The 21,703-nt window shown below is 41.4% G+C and overlaps 1 protein-coding gene across 1 annotated transcript in view; it reads right to left on the bottom strand.

The window, feature by feature from the left end:
- Nucleotides 1-21,703, bottom strand: part of SPATA13 (spermatogenesis associated 13) — a 159,046-nt gene that overhangs the window by 99,477 nt on the left and 37,866 nt on the right. The gene's annotated exons all lie outside the window — the stretch shown is intronic.

Genomic DNA, 21,703 nt, shown 5'->3' with positions numbered 1-21,703 from the left:
TAAGAGAGGGGGGCCAGGTGATGGTGCACCTGTTTAAACACACATAGTATGAAGTGCAAGGGCCTGTGCAAGGATCCCAGTTCAAGCCCCTGGATCCTCACCTGCAATGATGTTGCTTCACAGGTGGTGAAGCAGGTCTACAAGTGTCTATCTTTCTCTTTCCCTCTCTCAATTTTTCTCTATCCTATCCACTAAAAAATAAATAAATAAATAAATAAATCAAAATAAAATTTAAAATGTCTGCCAGGAGCAGCAGATTCGTAGTACCACCAAGCCTTGGTGGAAAAAAGAGAGAATAAGAGAGACATCTATAGTCTTTGCTTCACCACTGGTAAAGCTTTCCTCCTGTAAGTGGGGGAGCAGCGGCTGGAATCCAGATACTTTTTTTTTTCTTTTCCCCTCCATGGTTATTGCTGGAGTTGGATGCTGGCACTATGAATTCACTGCTCCTGGCAGCTATTTCTCCCATTTTGTTGGATAAGACAGACAGAAATGGGATAGGGGTGGGGATAGGGATGGGATGGGGATGAGGAGATAGAGAGAAAGATAGCCACCTGCAGACCTGCTTCACTGCTTGTGAAGCGGCCCCATAAAGGTGAGGAGCAGGAGCTCTAACCCAGATCCTTGCGCTTTATACTATGTGCACTTAACCGGCTGCACCACCACCCGGCACCCTCCTCCCCCTCTGGATCCTTTCGCATGGTTAACTGTGAACTTAACCAGGTGTGTCACCACCTGGCCCCATCATTTATTATTATTATTATTTTTTGTCATCATCAGGGTTTCATCACTGCCAACCAACCTTCCTTCCTTCTCTTTCTTTCTTTCTTTCTTTCTTTCTTATTTTCTCTCTTTCCTTCTTTTTCCAGCTAGAAAGGGGGTGGGGTAGAGATGTCACAGCACTGAAGCTACTTGCAATACAGTGGAGGCTATGCTCAAACTTGGGAAGCAAAAATGGCTGACAAGGTGCCTTCCCAAAAGTGAGCCATTTCTCCAGCCCTACAGATATTCTCTACATATATTAAAAGCTTAACACAATAGTATTCAAATGATAGACAAGTGACAGGAGGATGACACTGAAGATACTAATGTGAAGAACATGTAACAACACATGACAGGTGTGCCTGCTATTTAGCATCACATAAATCTGTGTTCAAATTCCTCCAGAATCAGCCAGCTGCTCTTAACACTGAGGAACTCCAGCTCCCACATTTGACAGGAGGAGGAGGAGGAGGAAGAGGAGGAGGAGGAAGAGGAATCTTTTCATGGGAGCTGGGTTAAATGGGACCGTGCATGCTAGACATGTGGCATCAAGAGTAAGGGCAGTTCCTGTAGCTGGTCACCAGAGTAATGAGAAGTCCCGGACGGTCATGGCATATTGGATTAGCTCAAGGTCAGATAAAAGGAAGTCACAGGAAGATAAGATTTAAACCCATACGTGAGCTGATTCCAGGGCTATATTCCTGTTATTTATTTACTCCACTGTGGTGGTCACTGAGGTTCACCACTCTAGGCTGACTTTATTTAGATAAAGTCAGAGACAGAAGGAGAGAGAGAGAAGGAAAGACATGAGAGCACGTCAGTATAGTATGGGCTGGGTTTGAACCTGAGTCATGTGCATGGCAAAGCACTATCCAGGTGAGCTAACTTACTGGCCCCTTGTGCTAAGCTTTTAACCACAAAACTTTTTAAAAAATAAACTTTCTGTTGCTTTTATTGTATTGTTTTCCTGTCTCTAGAAAAAAGGGGGTGAAGGGAGAACATTCTACTCTTCAGGGATTGCATAATGGCTACAATATCTATAATATTTATAAGAAAAAACAGGGGGGCTGGTGAAATAGCTCACTTGGATAGTATGCTGCTTTGCCATATATGCAACTCAGGTTCCAGCCCAACCACCACCACACTGAAGGAAACTTTGGTGCTGTAGTCTCTTTCATTCACTTGCTCTCTCTTTGCCTGCCTCTACAAACAAACGAAGTTAGGGCTGTCTGAGAACTGTGAGGAAAAATGGCCATAATATAAAAACAAAAGCAAGCAGCAGGGCTGGGGAGACAGCATATGTTTATTCAAAAGACTTTTGTGCCTGAGGCTCTGAGATCCCAGGTTCGGATTGCTGGCCACACCACAGACCAGAGCAAGGCGTAAGAATCCCGGTTCGAGCCCCCGGCTCCTCACCTGCAGGGGAGTCACTTCACAGGCAGTGAAGCAGGTTTGCAGATGTCTATCTTTCTCTCGCCCTCTCTGTCTTTTCCTCCTCTCTCTATTTCTCTCTATCCTATCCAACAATAACGACATCAATAACAACAACAATTAAAAAAAAACAAGGGCAACAAAAGGGAATAAATAAATAGAAAAAATAAAATTTATTTTATGTAAGTCTTTTTTGCATAACCATTATGCTATCTTGTAGAATCTTAAAAGAAAATGGGTAGCATCTTCGAAGCCTCAGGCCTAACAGTCTGTTTGCATAACCATTATGCTATCTACCCCTGCCCGTAAATATTTTTTTAGTGTAAGAGTCAGTAAGCATGAGGCCAACTGGTTGAGTACACACATTAGAGTGCACAAGGACCCAGGGCCAGGTTCAAGCTCCTAGTCCCCACCTGCAGGGGAAACTTCATGAGCAGTAGAGCAGTGCTGCAGGTGTCTCTCTTTCCTTTCCATCTTTTTTTCCCTCTGTCCTTCACTTTCTCCTTGTCCTATTCAATAAAAGAAATAAAAAAGGAAAAGAAATAAATGTTTAAAGACAGAGAAGTACTTGTCATGATACTCATCATCCCATTTCAGTAACATTGGAAGCTCTTAGAAATACCACCATAGACCCGTAAGATGTAAAAACTCTGCATTGAGTTAAGTGGTCCCTTGGGATGAACTGCCTGGCAGAAAAGAAGTGCATGTAGAGGCAAACAAAGCCATTGAAGTTGAGCTGCAGTTTGCCTTCCACAGGGCTCATCCCCTGCAACAGAATGTGCTTAATTGGTTCTAAGCACTTTCATATGTGAAAACACAATGTAAAAAGTATCACAGCATCCAAGAATGTATCCCCAACCCCCAATCCAGAGAGCTGCTTACATTTAGCCAAAATGTTGCTCCAGCTATAGATCCCGCCTTCTCCCCTGAAGCCTTTCTAGCTAACAAGAGTTAATATGTTCCCTCATCAACCAATTTAACTTCCCACATGTTCTCTGTACCCTCCTGTCCCCGGAGAAGAGAAACCAACCGGTTACCTGGGAGACAGACAAAGTGAAACTAAAATCCTAGAGTACCCACCTTGTGGTTACATAGCAAGTGCCAGAATGTGTCTGCTAACTATAGCACTATAGTCTTGGATGAGTATTGACAAGGGTCGGGAAAATCAGAACCCTCTGATGCTACCAGTGTGGCTACTTTAGAAAAACAACCCAGCACTTCATCGGGATATGAAATGTCATTTGACCTAGTAATTACACACCTGGGCAATACACCAAAGTGAACTGAAAACATGCACCCCAAGAAATACATAAACCTGAATGCTTACAGCAACTTGACTCCTAATAGTCATATACTGGAAACAAAGTGTCTGTAAACTGGTGCAGGGATTAGCTGAATATGGTAGACTCATATACCCGGATATTATTGGGTCATAAAAAGGCAATCAAATACCAATCCGAGCGAGCACATGAGTGCGCCTTAGGAGTATTAGCCTGAGTGGGAGAAACCAATCACAATTTGCCACATATTTATTATATGATTCCATTTATATGAAGGATCAAGAGGAGGCAAATCCATGGGACTGAAAGTATATTTGTAGTTGCCAGAAGCTGGGGGTTGGGAGGAGATGGTAACCCTCTTAAAAACTGAATTGCCAGGGAGTCGGGCAGTAGCGCAGTGGGTTAAGCGTAGGTGGCGCAAAGTGCAAGGGCAGGCGTAAGGATCACAGTTCGAGCCCTGGCTTCCCACCCGCAGGGGAGTCATTTCACAAGGGGTGAAGCAGGTCTGCAGGTGTTTATCTTTCTCTCCCCCTCTCTGTCTTCCTCTCTCCATTTCTCTGTCCTATCTAACAACGATGACATCAATAACAACAACAATTACAACAATAAAAATTTTTTTTAAGTCAAGACCACTCCTTTTAAGTGGATCTTTAAAAAAAAAACCTGAATTGCCCACTTCCTGTTAATTTATCCTTTTAAAAATTAATTTTCATTTTATTTTTTGTAGATAGAGAAGACAGAGAGAGAGTAAAAGAGATCACAGCACCAAAGCTTCCTTTCAATGAGGCAGGGACCAGACTTAAACCTGAGTCTTAGACGAGACAAAGCAGCATACTACCAGAGTGTGCTATTTCACTGGCACCTCATTCATCCTTACACAATATAGTTACCTTCTACAAGCACTTCTGCAGTTATATTTCACATAAGAAAACCACTGTGAGCTCCTCACACAGGTAGAGATGAAGTCACTGACTGACTGACTGACTGGCAGGTTAAGTGAAGATTCCACATGCTTTGAAGCAGGCAGAATTTTTTAGGGTGTAGAAATAACTGAGCCATAGAGTAAAAGCTAAGTGTCAGTGAGGAAATCTTTGTCCTTGCAACTTAACTGCCAGGGCAGGGCAGGGTGAAACATGGGTGCTGTGGTTCACAGCATCATCATAACTATAAAACAGTGACAGGCTAAGAAGACAGGAAATAATCACTTTTTATAAAGTTGCTTGATGGCCAGAGAAGTAACTCAGGGGTAGAGCACATACCTTGCATGCATGAGGTCCCTGGGTTCAAGCCCCTGCACCACACAAAGCCAAAAAAGACAAACACAAACAGAACACAATGAATTGTGTGTACACACATACACAAGTAATTTAAGATTTATTGAGAGAGAGAAGGAGAAGCATCAGTTATTCATTTCCAGTCTATGAGTTACCCAACTGATGACAGGAAATGACTGCATCAAGCACCCAGAGTGCAAACTCCAGCCTCTCAGCCCACTCCTCTCATCTCCCATGGGGAGCTCTCCTACAAAGAGATTGGAACCTTTCTCTACAGCCTGCCCTACTCCTTTAGGATGTTTAGGGGAAAATCTCTAGGTGAGTTTAACTGCATGAACTTTCTTTTTTCCCCTTTACGGGGGCGGGGATGGAGGGTGATGGATTATAGGACAGCTATTGACATACAGGTACAATTTTTCATCTCCTCATGATAGGTGTCTACTTTGGATTTCTTTATTTGTAAGGAAAAGCTAGGCTGGATGGTGGTACATGAGGTTGAACACACATATCACTATGTACAGGGACCTAGTATCAAGCCCCTACTGGTAGGGAGAAGGCTTCACAAGTAGTGAAGCAATGCTGCAAGTCCATTTCTCAGAGGGACTGCAGGAGCGTCTGGAGTTCCTGACAAGGATGAAGGTGCCAGGAATTGTCCCCTTGAAGAATACCTGAGCTGAGTACATGCAGAGGACAAAGAGAGCTGGCCCAGGATCCAGGAAGACAGCAGGCATGAGAAGACCGTCACTAAGGGGGAAGATGGCACTTTACCACAATGGTTCAGGTTGCAGAGGATCAAGAGGTACCCAGAGAGGGCCAGTAACTTGAAACCTAGGAACTGAATGTTTGTTTGTTTGTTTGTTTGTTTGTTTTACCAGAGTTCAGTTCTAGCTTATGGTGGGACCAGGGATTGAACTTGGAACCTCAGAACCTCAGGTATGAGAGCCATTTGAATAACCGCTATGCCATATCTGCAATCCAGGAGCTCCTGTTTAACACAGAACACAACTCCTCTAATCAGATGAGTCCATCAGATTACATGAAATATGAGGGCTTTAGAAAAAAGCAAATAGCAGGCATGCAGGGTGGCTGCTTCCCAGGTTCCTATCAATCTTCTGGAAGAGGGAGGATAAAGACACAGGGTGACTGTGAGTCTGAAAAAGGAGCTGGAAGGAGCTAGGTGGTATTATATCTGGTTGAGTGCACACAAGTGGTAAAGCAGCGCTGCAGATGTCTCTCTGTCTCTTTTCCTCTATCCTCCCCCATTTCATTTTCTCTCTGTCCTATCAAAAGAAAGAGAAAGGGAGGGAAGTAGACAGGGTAAGAAGGGAAGGGAACAGAAGGGAGAGAGAGGGAGAGAGAGAGAGAGAGAGAGAGAGAGAATGCCCATCAGGAGTAATGGATTTGTGCTGCAGACATTGAGCACTGACAATAAACCTGGTAGAATTTAAAAAAAAAGAAAAAAGAGGAAGAGGAGAAGGAAGGAAGGAAGAGAAAGAAAGAAAGGAAGGAAGGAAGGAAAGGCCTGGAGGACTTGAAAAAAGCCTGATGGTTATGCAATATATATGCATGTATGAGACTCTAAGGTCCCAGGTACAATCCCCAGTATCACCATAAACCAGAACTGAGCAGTGATCTGGTTTTAAAACAAAGCAAAACAAAGCAAAGCAAAGCAAAGCAAAGCAAAGCAAAGCAAAGCAAAGCAAAGCAAAGCAAAGCAAAGCAAAGCAAAGCAAAACAAAACAGGCCACTGGATAACCTGGAAGAGCTAGGACTGTTTAGAAAACAGCTACCTGGCTGCAGAGCACTATTCTCCAGATATCTAACTTTAGGGATGGCCCACATTTAATTTTGGAGCAATAGAACAGGGGTCCAATTTGACCAGCAAGCTTCTCCTCCCTTTGAGTAGTGAAGGAATGAATGGGTTCTGAAGGCCTAAAAGTGCACTATCAGTGACAACACAGGTGACTATGCTTTGAGAAATAGTTTCCTGCCAAAGTGTCACAGCAGAGGGTTTGGGATTTGCTTGAATAATCCTACTGATAAAAGGCCCTCTGTGGATTCTACTCTGTTAGCATAAACTCACACCTATACACTTGACTGGGGCAAAGTCTTATTTATTTATTTATTTATTTTCAATTAAATGGCATTAAGTGTGGCTTCATAAGAACAAAACTACTCTGTTGTATTTGTGTTGCCTTCTGGGACTTCAGGTTGCTCTGTCATCAGTTGAAGGCTGGCAGAGGGGCGAGTTCTACTATCCCACTTCTCATAGGTCTCTCTCTCTCTTTCAAATACGTCATTTTAATGACAGAGATAAAGAGAGAAAAGACATAGAGAGATTACAGCACTGCTCAGCTTTGGCTTATGGTAGTCCTGGGGATTGAATGTGGGATCTCAGGTTCAGGCACAAGAGTCCTTTGCAAAACCATTATACTGTCTCTCCAGCCTGGATTTTCTGTTTAAAGACCAGTTCAGGCTACGTCATGCCTATTACAGGCACTAGACTTTCAGTCTTAGTCATTTATTAATTTCTAAAGGCTGATACTGTGTCTAGTTTTCTTGTGGCTGTCCCCCAACTTTCTAATATTTCACTTTTAGCTTGTGTGCAGGTAAATTGTTACATGCATTTCACCATCTAGTGGCACAATGCATCTCACAGGTCACTTTGGTTGGGCTGTGTGCAGTGCCAGGGGTTTGATCAAACAAGGGTCCAGATGCTACCATGAAGGTCTTCTTTAGATGTGGATCACAGTTCAATAAGTAGACTGAATGAAGCTGGTTACCTATCATAATGTGTGTGGGTAGATGGCCTTAAAAAAACTGAGGTCTCCCCCAAAGAGAGAAAGTGGCCTCAAAATTACCTTTGGATTATTGTAGGAATGTCTACTCTGCTGAGTTGGCTTTCGGGTTTTGAATGTGTCAACCCCCACAACTGCATGAGTTCTCCCTCATACACACACACACACACACACACACACACACACACACACACACACACACACACACACAATTAGTTCTATTCCTCTGGAGAAACTTGTTAAACCCGGATAATTAGATATGTTCAGTAAAATGCAATATACAATCTTTGAAACACCTAGTATGTGGGAGAAGGGCAGTGGAGCATCCAGTTAAGCACACATAGTACTAAACGCAAGGACCTGCCCAAGAATCCAGGTTTGAGCCCCTGGCTCCCCATCTGCAGGGGGGATGCATATCTGCAGTTGCCTATCTTTCTATCTTCCTCTCTATCTCCCCCAACTTTCTCAATTTCTCTCTGTCCTATCCAATAAATTAAAAAAAAAAAAAAAAAAAAAAAAGGCTGCCAGGAGCAGTGGACTCATAGTGCTGGCACTGAACCACAGCGATAACCCAAGAGGCAAATGAAAAGAAAAGAAAAGAAAAGAAAAGAAAAGAAAAGAAAAGAAAAGAAAAGAAAAGAAAAGAAAAAGCTTAGTATGTTAAAACCAATAATTTGCTTAAGGATTCTGAAATTAGACTGTATTAAAAGACTTGATATACAGAATAGTCAATAATCACACTGAAATTTACAGAAGACTACAAATGGATTTAAAATGGAAGGACTAATTATTTCCAGAGGTGACATAAAAAGTTGGGACTTAATTTGGCCTTTTCAGATCTCCACCTCTTAATTCCCTGTGCTGGATTACTGCTTACTGAATAGGTCTCCAGGTAGCTGTAGAGTAAATTATAGTCTTGAATCAGAAAAATTTAAATTATAGGTCCCTAAAAATCATGCTCATGGCAGAACATTGGCAATAAACAAGATGCCTTGTAAAAAAAAATCTCATAAAGCAAGCAATAAAAGTTTATTGAGTGGCTGCCATGTGTGGCAGAACTATGACAAACAAAATAATTTATTATACAGTCTTTTGTAATACAAACTAACATGTAGTTGGGTGCTAGAAACACAATGTCACAGTCAGGTGCACTGGTTTCCATGATTAGGAAAAGCGTATATCAAGTTACAGGGTGGGGAACATGCCCCAGTGGGTAATAAATACAATTACAGAATGGGTCCTGTGCATAACTGGCTTTTCAAGACCCCAGTTCCTGCCCTGAAAGGTGTCAGCTACTCCCAGGATTATCTGATGTAGCTGCTCACATTCTCTGGCAGCCACACTTACATTCTAGATTCCACCACTCAACTTCAACTCAGGATAGAAATAGATTTTTCTCTAACTTTGGCCTTCAGTAGCTAACTGAGAAGTACCATATTTTTTTTATTGATTTCACTTTTTAAAAATATTTATTTATTTTCCCTTTTGTTGCCCTTGTTGTTTTATTATTGTAGTTATTATTGTTGTTGGATAGGACAGAGAGAAAATGGATAGGGGAGGGGAAGACAGAGTGGGGGAGAGAAAGACAGACACCTGCAGACCTGCTTCACTGCCTGTGAAGCGACTCCCCTGCAGGTGGAGAGCCGGGTGCTCGAACTGGGATCCTTACGGTTAGTTCTTGCGCTTCACGCCAAGTGCACTTAACCCACTGCGCTACCACCCAACTCCCTATTGATTTTGCTTTTAAATAACTTTTATAATTAGTGATTTAACATTGGTTTGCAACACTATTAGGTGTCAGAGGTATGGCTTCATACCCACATGTGTATCTGTGTGTTCAACCCATCATACCCACCCCTAAAATTCCTGTGCCCCCTTTTTTCCTATGGTAAGCACCATAGTTTAAAGAACTACTTAGTGCTAAAACAAGAGGCTGGACTGTTCTACCTTTCCCTTCATGCCACAGTAGCTACAATTTTACTTTAGGCCCAGCCACTCAACGGGAGAACTCAGACCATGAAATTAGAAGAGCTTTGAACTTTGTCCTACACAGAGAATACAAAACCTACCAATAGAACTTGTGATTCTGTGTTGTTGCCTAGCATTAAGTTAATGGATAACTACCATTACACATCATAGGTGGGAAGAAAAAAAAAACAGAAAAAAAAAAACCAAACAAGTTAAATAGCCACTGTAGGAACACACACACACACACACACACACACACACACACACACACACACACTGGCAACGAGAAGAGGTATGTGATAATCTTGACAATGTGGCTGGCTGGCTGTTTACCTTCATTTTTCATGCATGTGAGGGCATTTGCTTGTGCCTGACAGATACACAACAGATATATGCTCAGTTCAGACCCATTCAACAGCTACAGGCTCCGAGAGGGTGAATAGTTTTGGTTTCAATAATTAGTAAAGGACTGGAGAAGATAGCTTGATGGTGCCTGAGGTTCAGTCCTCAGCACCACCATAAGCCAGAACTAAGCAGTACTCTGGTAAAATAAATAAACAGCAGATAAAACCAGTTATGGGAGTTGGGCAGTAGCGCAGTGGGTTAAGTGCACGTGGTGCAAAGCTCAAGGGCTGGTGTAAGGATCCTCGCTCCCCACCTGCAGGGGAGTTACTTCACAAAGCAAGTCTGCAGGTGTCTATCTTTCTCTTCCCCTCCTCTCTCCATTTCTCTCTGTCCTGTCCAACAACAACGATGACAACAAGAATAACTACAGCAATAAAACAACAAAAGGGAATGAATAAATATTTTAAAAAAGAAAACAATCAAAGTTATTCCCAGAGAATTTTTTTCATGTCATGTCAACATCCAGATGAATTTAATGCTGATTTCTCAAAGTACAGTTTTCTCAGTAAGCCCTGAGACCAGACATCTATGTAAAACCAATCTCCAAACATGGAAGTCAATACACAGCACCCAAGAAGAAGAAGCATTCTTTACTGAATAATAATTTCCATGTTATTTTGCACACAAAAAACCTATGGAAAAAATTTTGTTATTCTGGGTGACTTAAACAAGTCACCCCAGTGTTAAGCAGCTTGCCCCCCAACCCCCATTACAGAACTATGAAGTTAACTAAGACTGTTGGGTACAGTAAACAGACCAATGCACGAAAAGTAAAATCAGCACCATTTCAGAGTAGCTGACTTGATTATTACTTTTTTTTTTTTAATTCCACATAATAAAACAAGAAGTAGCATGAATGTTCCAAATTTCTATTGAGGGACACAAGTCACCATCTTCATCTCTTAGCACACTCAGCCAATGGAGAACACCACAAAGTAATGACAGGGGGGCTGGACATTGGCACACTTGGTAGAGCACACAGGTTACCAGGAAATGGGTTCAAGCCCCCCACCCCAGTCCCAACATGCATGGAGGGGAAGTTTCACAAGGAGTGAAACAGTGCTGCAGTTGTCTCTCCCTCTTTATCTTTCCTCTCCTCTCAATTTGCCTCTATCCAAAAGAAATCAATGAAGTAAAAATCTATGTTTAAAGAGTAAGAAGAGCATGGGGTCTGACCTCTTCAAAAACATTTTATATAGAAAGCGTTTCAGTTTTTAGAAATAATGCTCTGCCAGTGTACTCAGCCCAAAGAGTGATGACGCTGCGTCCAAACGGTTCCGACTCTGCAATTCACTCTCTGTTTAGTGAGGACAGTTTTCTGTATAGAACTAGTAAAGTTTTATAGGTTTCCCTGAAAAATAGAACTGGAGCAGTTCTATTGAATAGAACATTTTCTGGGTTGAAGAATAAATGCTATTACCATTCATCGATAGATAATCATTTCTTAACCTTCCCAGAATAACTTACCAAATAGAATGGCTCTACTTTTGGAGAGTAGGGGAAGCCTGCCTGTCTGTTGACCTTGTATTCACTTTCTTTAAGAATTTGTGCTCAATCTCTGTGAAGTTTCAAGACAATCTCACCACGCAGGTGAAAGGAAATTCAGATGAAGAGATTTAGACTGAGTAAGAGAGGGGAAGCACCAGAGAGTGCCAGAAGTAATAATATTAAAATTGGAAGAAAAAAAAAGCCTTGCTACTTTGAAGTCATCTGGGTAGATAATTGAAATAATGTGAGAATGTGTACACAGACACCTAAGGCACACACCTGTATATATATGAATCTTCCATGACTCATGATGCTGTTATATTCCAGTAATTGAAAGTATTATGAGCTGAATAAAAATGTAGATAGGGCTGGGGAAACAACATCATAATTATGCAAAGACTTCCATTCCTAAGGCACCAAAGGTGCTAAGTTCAATCCCCAGCACCACTGTAAGTCACAGCTGAGCAGTGCTCTGGTGGAAAAAAAAGTATTTAATATAGTTGAAAATGTATTAAATGCATCTACACTACTGAACATCACAGCACAGTCTAACCTACCTGACACACATTCAGAATATTTGCCCTGTTGGGAAAAATCATCTACTATAAGTCTGCTATATAACAAAGAATCATGAAAAAGTACCATTTCCCATATCACTCATTTCAGAAAAGGTTGGAATTCAAAATTCTAAGTTGCTTCTACTGAGAATGTACCACTTCTGCATGATCACAAAGTTTAAAATAATAATAATAAGTGAAAACATGTTAAGTCAGAGCCTATCTGTATACTCATAACTATGAGGCAATTTTAAAGGACAAATTAGAGTCTTTAAATCGATGTCACTGAACCAAATGTTCCATATTTACTTACTTCAGTGAACTCAGTGAAAAAGGACAGTGGACTTAGCTACTACCCTGTCACTGCTCATGAATTTCACAAGAGACAAAAACAGCAGGTATGAAGTACTGACTATGACCACCTAGTTGGTAAGTAAGTGTGCTGGTGAGACCTAAGCATTAATGATGGTTCAAGTATAGAAGCAGCTTCTCATGCAGGAGAAATATGAAAGCTTTGTGAAGGACTTGAAATCTCATCTGCGGTCAAGAATAAGTTCTGAGAAACTGCATGTAAGTAGGACAATTATACTGAAAGGGATATGTCAAATAAAGTCTAGTTTAGAGCAAGGTCAGCCAGAATTTTTTTTTCTCATCATTCATATGATGAAACAACTGTGACTTGGAGTATCTACTGTATCTAGGGGCCAAAAAAAATTACAAAGAATGGAAGGGGAAAGGAACATGAAGAACATTTTCCAAAATGGTTTTGGTCAAAGTCAATAGGTATTTCCACACATCTTGCTCACTGTGCAAAACACAGGAAAACTTCATTATCAAGTGGGAGTTTCCCCATCATTTTCCAGGGGAGCTCACCCAATCCTATTTATTGCAGAAGACATTTTATTTCACCTTGTATGGGACCTAGTGAGTGCCTTAACTTTGCTTTACCAAAACCTGACAGTGAAAGAACCCAAGACAAGAAAAAAAGGGGGTGGGGCTTCAACTGGTCAACCTACATATCTGATTTTTTTTTTTTTGCCTCCAAGTTTATTGCTGGGGCTCGGTACCAGCACGGCAAATCCACTGCTCCTGGAGGCCATTTTTCCCATTTTGTTGCCCTTGTTGTCATCCTTGTTGTTATTATTGTTGTTATAGCTGTTGTTGTTGGATAGGACAGAGAGAAATCAAGAGAGGAGGGGAAGACAGGAGGAGTGAAAGATAGACACCTGCAGACCTACTGGTGAAGTGCCCTCCCTGCAGGTGGGGATCCAGGGGTTGGAACCGGGATCCTTATGCCGGTCCTTGTGCTTCACTCTGCTGTGCTACTGCCCAGCCCCAGATCTGATCTTTTTATGAACTCACTGTTCCATTAAGTGACTGATGATGGACTATGTTAAATTATATATGTCCCACCTACCCTCAGAATGTCTGTGTTCTGTCTGTCTATGTGTGTGATTAGGATAAAACAGGTTCAGAAGATCTGGAAGGACTACTAAAAAAGTTGTCCTTTCTTTTCTCTCTTTCTTCTGAGAATTGAGCCCTGCTCTCCAGGTCTTTGGTTATGAAGCATCCCAGTGCTGGGTCAACATTTGGTAGGCACATCCAGTAAAGAGGGTGAGCAGCAAGCACTGGCTGGTGTGGTGCTGCCTTCCTTTGAACCCTGGCCCTAAGCTGTTACAAAGCTGGCAAAAGACAATACCCATCACTGCCCACTACAACATGATGGTGGTTTTATAAGTGTGTCTCAAAGGCAGGAAGTGCCTCTACTTTCCTGGGTTTCTAGCAATGACGTTTATGATTCCTTTCCTAAAATCCCTGTCTACCATTCTTCCTCCACAAGTGTCACAAGACTGCTTAAAGGAAGTTTGCTTTAAAAAATAACAAAAGTAAACTCAAAATGGATCAAAGACTTAGATATTAGATCAGAAGCCATAAAATTCATAAAGACAACGTGGGGATAGCACTGAATGGCATCTGCTTTTAAATATATTTGGAGTCTCAAGCATGATAGAAGGTAAACAAAAGAAAAAATAAACCACTGGGACTACATCAAACTGAAAATCTTCTGCACAGGAAAGGAAGCATCACCAAAGCAGAGTGATGCCTTACAGAATGAGAAAGTATATTTAAATGAGATGCCCCAGACAAAGGATTAATAACTAGGATATATAAAGAATTCATAAAACTCAGCAACAAAATAACAAAGCAAACCTCCCCAAATTGGGGGAGGGGGGGAGAATCAGAGACTTTTCCAAAGAAGATATTCAGATGACCACATATGGAAGAAAAAAAACACAAAATCAGTGATAGTCACATAAATACAAGTCAATACAACAATGAGATACCATTTTATGCTGGTGAAAATGGCCAGCATCAAAAAAGGACAGAAGTTACAAGTGTTGGTGAGGACATGGAAAGATGGGAACCCTTCTACATTGTTGGTGGGACTAAAGATTACTGCAGCATCTGTATAAAATAGTTTGGAGATTCCAGAAGACACTGAAAGTCAACCTATCCCTCTCACCCCACCCCTCACTGCCATAGGACCTTGCCCTCAATGTGGATCAACAATGTAGTGACTGTTCCATCCTCCAAAGGGAGACTGGATAACATACTCTATCTACCACCTGAGGAAGATGGGTCCTAAAATTGGTGCAACCTGAAATGTTCCTACTCGTGACCACAGAATGTGAGCTCAGACCTACAGAAATGCAGAGGTTACATAGGCTCCTGTGCTGAATATGGGCCCCAGATTAAATCTTTGGGGTTTACAGTCAACAAAATTTATACACTTTTCCCATATTTGGGAGCTACTCTCTTTCCTGACCCAGCCATGGCATTATCTCCCCAGACAATAACTTAGGTCCACCTACATATCAGATATCAGGCTCAGGCAAAAACTAATAAAGTCATGGGCCCTTTGGAATATACCTAAAATAGACCTACTACCTTTTTCCAAAACAGAGACCCCAAATCTTCATCTGCAATATTCCAGCCTTTAGGCTCATAATTAGTCAACAATTTGTTCTGATTTATATCTTTTTAAAAAAAATTCTTTATTTATTTATGAGTAAGATAGGAGGAGAGAGAAAGAACCAGACATCACTCTGGTACATATGCTACCAGGGATCGAACTCAAGACCTCATGCTTGAGAGTCTAATGCTTTATCCATTGTGCCACCTCCCAGACCACTTCTGATTTATATCTTAACTCTTTTTCAGCCACCAGTTTCTAGATTGCTACCATCATGACGCCAACCGGACTTCCTAGGGCAGACAATCCCACCAATGTGTCCTGGAGCTCCGATTCCCCAGAGCTCTGCCGGCCTAGGGAAAGAGAGAGAAAGGCTGGGAGTATGGATCGACCTGCCAATGCCTATGTTCAGTGGGGAAGCAATTACAGAAGCCATATTTTCCACCTTCTGCACCCCATAATGATCCTAGGTCCATACTCCCAGAGGTTTAAAGAATAGGAAAGCTATCAGGGGATGGAATGGGATACGGAGTTCTTTCTGGTGGTGGAAATTGTGTGGAATTGTACCCCTCTTATCCTATGGTCTTGTCAGTGTTTCTATTATATAAATAAAAATTATATATATATATATATATATATATATATATATATATATATATATATCCACCTATCATATGACTCAAGAATTTGTCTCCGAGGCATCAATCTCAAGAACACAAAACATCCATGTTTGTGGCAGTGCTATTTGTAATAACAAACATCTGGAAACAACCAAGTGTCTAACAATTAGTGAGTGGTTAAAGAAGCTGTGCTTTATATACACAATGGAATACTACACAGTATAAGAAATAATGACATATTCTCCTTTGCTATAACATGAATGAAACTAGAGGAAATCATGTTGAGCGAGATAAGCCAGAAGTAGGAGGAGGAATACTGGATGATCTCATTCACAAGTGAAAAAATTCTGAAGTAATTATCTTCTGGCACTAACAATAAAATACAATCAAATAAATAAGCAGATAAAGAAAAAACATTTAAGTAAACTATGGTCAGCACCTGTATATCCAGATATTTTATGTTTTTGAGTAGATAATGTATATGTTATAAAAATATCAGAACTAGGGATTCGGGCTGTAGCACAGGTGGCGCAAAGAGCAAGGACCAGCATAAGGATCCCGGTTCGAGCCCCTGGCTTCCCACCTGCAGGGGATTCACTTCACAGGCAGTGAAGCAGGTCAGCAGGTGTCTATCTTTCTCTCCCCCTCTCTGTCTAAGCCCTTCTCTTTCCATTTCTCTCTGTCCTTTCCAACAACAATGACATCAATAATAACTGTAACAATAAAAAAACAAAGGCAACAAAAGGGAAAAATAAATAAATAAATGTGAAAAAAAAAATCAGAACCAGGCTGGGAGAGACAGCATAATGATTATGTAAACAGACTTTCATGCCTGAAGCTCCAAAGTCCCAGATTCAATCCCCTGCAACATCATAAGCCAGAGCTGAGCAGTGCTCTGGTAAACAAACAAAATGTAAGAGTCACTTTTTCCTCTACTCACCACCCACAACTAAAAGGTGAAATCATAAGAATATTCACTGGAATATTATTCACAATAGCTGAAGTCAAGAAGCAATGAAAATATCCATTAGCAGGGAAGTGATGGAAGAAATTATGATTCATTCATTTTAAAGGAATAGTATACAGCTACAAATAGAGTGAAATAGACCTTTATGTGCAAACTTAAAGTGAAAAAAGGTGCAGAACAGCATGCAGAGGGCCTAGCACATAAGTAATATCACTGTTGAGCTGCCTCCTCAGGTCAACTTTCTCATTCTTCATTTTATAGATGAGAGAGGGAGAGAAGAGACACTATAGTACTGCCCCACCATCTATAGAACTCCCCCAATGCCATCCATAGTGCTCCTATGCCGTGCCAGCGTTTGAACCCAGGACTTGCACTGTACTTGCCAGCATATATTTATCTTTCTTTCTTTATTGCTTTCCCTTTTTTTTTTTCCAGCATGTGTTCTTAATGCAAGATACTTTCAAGAAGGTAAGTATTAGAAGGAGAAGCAGCAGAAACGGTATTGAAGCTATCATACCAAACACTGTCTCTGATTACAACAGGGTGAAATCAGAAATGACTCAGTAAAAACCAGGTGGTGGTGCACCTAGTAGAGTGCACATATGCTTGAGGGCCCAGGTCAAGCTCATGTAGCCACCAGGTATTACTCATATGCTAGGCCCTCTAGCTTTGAGAGTGTTGGAGCAGGGCTTCAGTTGTCTCTCCTTTGCTGCCTGCCCCTGTCTCTCACTCTCTATCAAAGAAGAGGGGGATGGCCACCAGGAGTGAGAGTTATCATGCGAGTACCATGCCCAGCAATAAACCTAGTGGGAGAGGTGAGGGAGAAGGAAGGGGGAAGAGACAGAGATAGCGATGGGGGGAAGAGCTCAGTATTTCCACTTAGATACTCCAAAGAACTCAGGGTCGGGACTTCAATAGCTAGCCCTACACTCCTGTTCATAGCAACATTATTCCTAACAGCCAGAGAATGGAAGCAACTCAAATATCCATCAGTAGGATAGAAGAATAAAACAATATAGCAGATACGTACAATGGAATATTACTCAGTCTTTAAAAAGGATACTGACATAAGACACACCCTGGGTGAATTCTGAGGGCATTGTGCTATGTGAAACAAGTCTTCCACAAAAAGACAAATGACTCTGCTGGTAAATGGGATTTACAGGTACCCAAATAATAGCAAGACATTTATTTTTGTTTTCTTTTTATTTTTTAATTATCCTTATTTATTTGACAGAGACAGCCAGAAAGTGAGACGTGGGATACACAGAAGGAAAGAGACAGAGAGACACCTGCAGCACTGCTTCACCATTTGTGAAGCTTTCCTCCTGGTGGTTGGGGTCAGGAGGCTTAAACTCAGGTCTTTGCAAATTGTAACATGTGTGCTCAACCAGCTGCGCCACCATCCAGCCTCAGCAAGACATTTCTGCACAATATATAACAGCTGTTGCCATGGTGCAGGAAAGGAGCAAGGAGAGATGTTGTGTAAAGGGGACAGTAGCAGGGATAGGTGGTGGGGGGGGTAGTGGCTGGAGCATGAAGACTTTGGACAAGAGCAACCCTGTTTGGTGGCCTGTAACTCCAGCTTACCGTACATCCAAAAGCAAGAAAATGTTTATCAAAGGGACCCAGCAAGACACACCTGGAGTCAAAGGCTTATCAGAGAGGAGCACTGGGGAGATCAGTAGAGACTGAAAGTGCCAACTCATAGCTGAGAAACATTGCAAGGACGCAGCATTCAACACATCACTGAGGCCTTCGTGCCCTAGCTTCAGTTCCTTGCTGGTGGCAGAAACCTGCCTGCCCTAATGCTGTGCTGTTGCTTCTATCTGCAATTTCCAATCTACACTCTCCAGTCACAGGGGGCCCTCCTCAGACAGGGCTCATTGCTTCACCTCCACTTAGTATCCAGGCCCTCCAAACTAGCTACAAATCCCCACCCAGGAACAAACTCTGGAGCACTTTTTTCTTTTTTTCTTCTCTTTAGCATACTCTGTGATGTCTGCCTTCATGCTGCTTTTATTGACATAGACATGCTGTGTGTTATTTGTCAGTATGATACTGCAAGTAAGAGTTTTTTTTTTTTCTCTTGCCAGAGCACTGCTCAGCTTGGCCTATAATGACGGAGCTGGGGACTGAACCTGGGCCCTCAAAGTCTCAAGCATGAAAGCTTTTGCATAACTATATGTTATATCCCCATTCCAAGTTACAAGTGGTACTTGTCTCCCAGTTGTACTTTAAGTGGGCCTGGTGAAATCTAAGTGAGCTCTCTCTTGCAGGTTAGCTGGTCATCAAGAGTAAAGGATTTGGTTACTTATCTAGCAGTTTGTCACCTTGTGTAACACGTAAATTTGGCCACTGGCTTGTGACATAGATGCAGAACAGTGTGGATAGTTTTCATTTAACTGAAGTGTACACTAAAAAGAGTTAAGATAATGAATTTTGTTATGAGCACTTTACTACAGAACAAGGTGAAAAGAAAAACCACAAGTAAGATAACACTTCTCACACACTAAGAAGGTCAAAATAAAAAAGACAGATTACAGGGAAAGTATTGGTGGTTGCCAGAGGATATGGAAATGAGGAGTTAGTGTTTTCTGAGTACAGTTTTGCAAGGGTAGTTCTAGAAGGCTGGGGATGTAGCTCAATAGAACAGCATATGCTTTGTGTGCGGGAGGCCCTAAGTTCAATTCTTGGCACCATATTTAAAAAAAAAGTTCTGGGGAGCAAATGCACCACAATATGAAACATTTAACAGTACTGGACAGTCTACTTAAAAATGACTTAATGGGGGAAAATGTTCTTTGAAATTTAAAACACACACAAGGAAGTCAAGAAGCTGGAAATATAAAGTACAGCAGTTGCTTTGGAAGATAGGCTAGCAGTTCCTCAAAGGGTTAAACACAGTTATCATGTGAACCACTAATAACAAGTCTAGCTATACAAGCAGGAGAAATAAAAACCATGCCCCCACAAAAACACGCCCACAAATGTTCCTAGCAGACTCTTACAATAGCCAAAAAGTACGAGCAACCCAACTATCCTCCAACTGGTGAATAAACACAATGCAGTATTAGAACCCAATGAATCATTTGACAATAAAGAGAAATAAAATGTTGATTCACACTATGAGATGGATCAACCTTGAAAAGTTCTGTGAGTGAAAGAAGCCAGACACAAAAGACCTCATTTATATGAAAAGGCATTATAAATCCACGGTGATAGAATGTAGATTAGGGCCCAGGGAGATAACACAGTGGTTGTGCAAAAGACTTTTCATGACTTGAAGTTCCCTACCCCCAAAGACAGGGAAAGAGGGATTGAACAAGTGAATGCTACCAGGTGTGCCAACCCTTGGTCCAAAAGCAAAACTTTATGCATAGACACTAGCTAACATTATGTGTGTACTCTAGTTTTAGCATGTGGGTATCCACACTGGTGCACATTTCTTGGTTTCAAACAAGGAATTCTATCCATTCCAAATCATGTCCACAGGTAACTTCTTTCTGAAGTTTAAAATTAAACTAACATTTAAATATTTAAATGTTATAGGAAACTTAAAACCATGGGGTTTTCTGAAAATAATAGATTTGGTAATTCAAGTTGATAAGTCAGTCCCACAGGAGCTAAACAATGGTTTGGCCATTAGTGCTGTGCCAAGTTTCCACTCAAATCATGATACTTACTTCACCTGCTCACCTGCACTGTCTCCACAGGATGAGACTTGGTATACCTACTCACTTTCTTGGAATGGCTATTCCCTGGCCATTCATAACCACTGGAAATATAGGCAGTAACCTTTTCTTGATGACAGGGCTCTTAGCTTGGAGATGAGAGAGCCACTCAAGCCAAACTTGGAAATGAGAGGGCAACAGACATAAAGCAGAAATAACCATCTACTTCATGAAGAATATACATTCAGAGAGTAAGTAACTGGACAAGAGAAGAAGTGGGAATACCATTAAAATCTAAAGTGCATGATGGTGGAGGAGGACCTAAGCTGGGGTGGAGAGTGCTTTGCAAAAAAAATAATAAATCACAAATAAATGTTTAAAAACTACATCTTTTCCAGGAGTCAGGCGGTAGCGCAGTGGGTTAAGCACAGGTGATGCAAAGCACAAGGACTGGTGTGAGAATCCCGGTTAGAGCCCCCGGCTCCCCACCTGCAGGGGAGTCACTTCACAAGCAGTGAAGCAGGTCTGCAGGTGTCTGTCTTTCTCTCCTCCTGTCTTCCCCTCCTTTCTGTTCTATCTAACAACAATGACATCAATAATAACTACAACAATAAAAGAACAAGGGCAACAAAAGGGAATAAATAAATATATAAATATTTTTTAGAAGATTCTTAAAAAAAAAAAAAACTACATATTTTCCAACTGTGATACCATCTCCCCAGATAATAACTTTAGCCCATCTGCATGTTAGCTGTCCAGCCTAGGCAAAAATTAGGAAAGTCATGGGCCCCTTGGAATATACCTAAAAGAGACCTACTAGGTTTTTCCAAAATGGAGACCCCAAATCTCATCTGCTATACTCTCACCTTTAGGTTCCTGATTATTAAACCATTTGTTCTGCTTTATATCTTAATGCTTTTCAGCCACAAGGTTCCAGATGCTACCATGACGGCCAAACTCACTACCCTCATCAATGTGTCCTGGAGCCCAGCCTCCCCAGAGCCCTGCCCCACTAGAAAAAGACAGAAACAGGCTATACTCCCAGAGGGTTAAAGAATAGAAAAGCTATCAGAGAAGGGGATGGGATAGAGTCCAGGTGGCAGGAATTGTGTGGAATTGTACCCCTCTTATCCTACGGACTTGTCAGTGCAGTTTTTCCATTTTATAATTTAAAAAAAAGAGAGAGAGAAACAGGCTGAAAGTATGGATTGACCTGTCTATGCCCATGTCCAGTGGAGAAGGAATTACAGAAGCCAGACCTTCCACCTTCTGCACCCCATAAAGACCTTTGGTCCATATTCCCAGAGGGATAAAGATTAAGAAAGCTTCCAACGGATAGAATGGAATATGGAACTCTAGTGGTGGCAATTGTGTAGAATTGTACCCCTTTTATCCTATGGCCTTGTCAAACATTATTAGATCACTTAAAAAAAAACACCTTACATCTTTAAAAATAGTTTTAGGGAGGAGGCAGTGGTCCACCCAGCTGAGTATACATGTTAAAG

This window comes from Erinaceus europaeus, chromosome 7 (assembly GCF_950295315.1).
Source record: "Erinaceus europaeus chromosome 7, mEriEur2.1, whole genome shotgun sequence".
Classification (NCBI taxonomy): Eukaryota; Metazoa; Chordata; class Mammalia; order Eulipotyphla; family Erinaceidae; genus Erinaceus; species Erinaceus europaeus.
The sequence above is the reverse complement of the archived record's forward strand: the minus strand, read 5'-3'. Positions and strand labels throughout refer to the sequence as shown.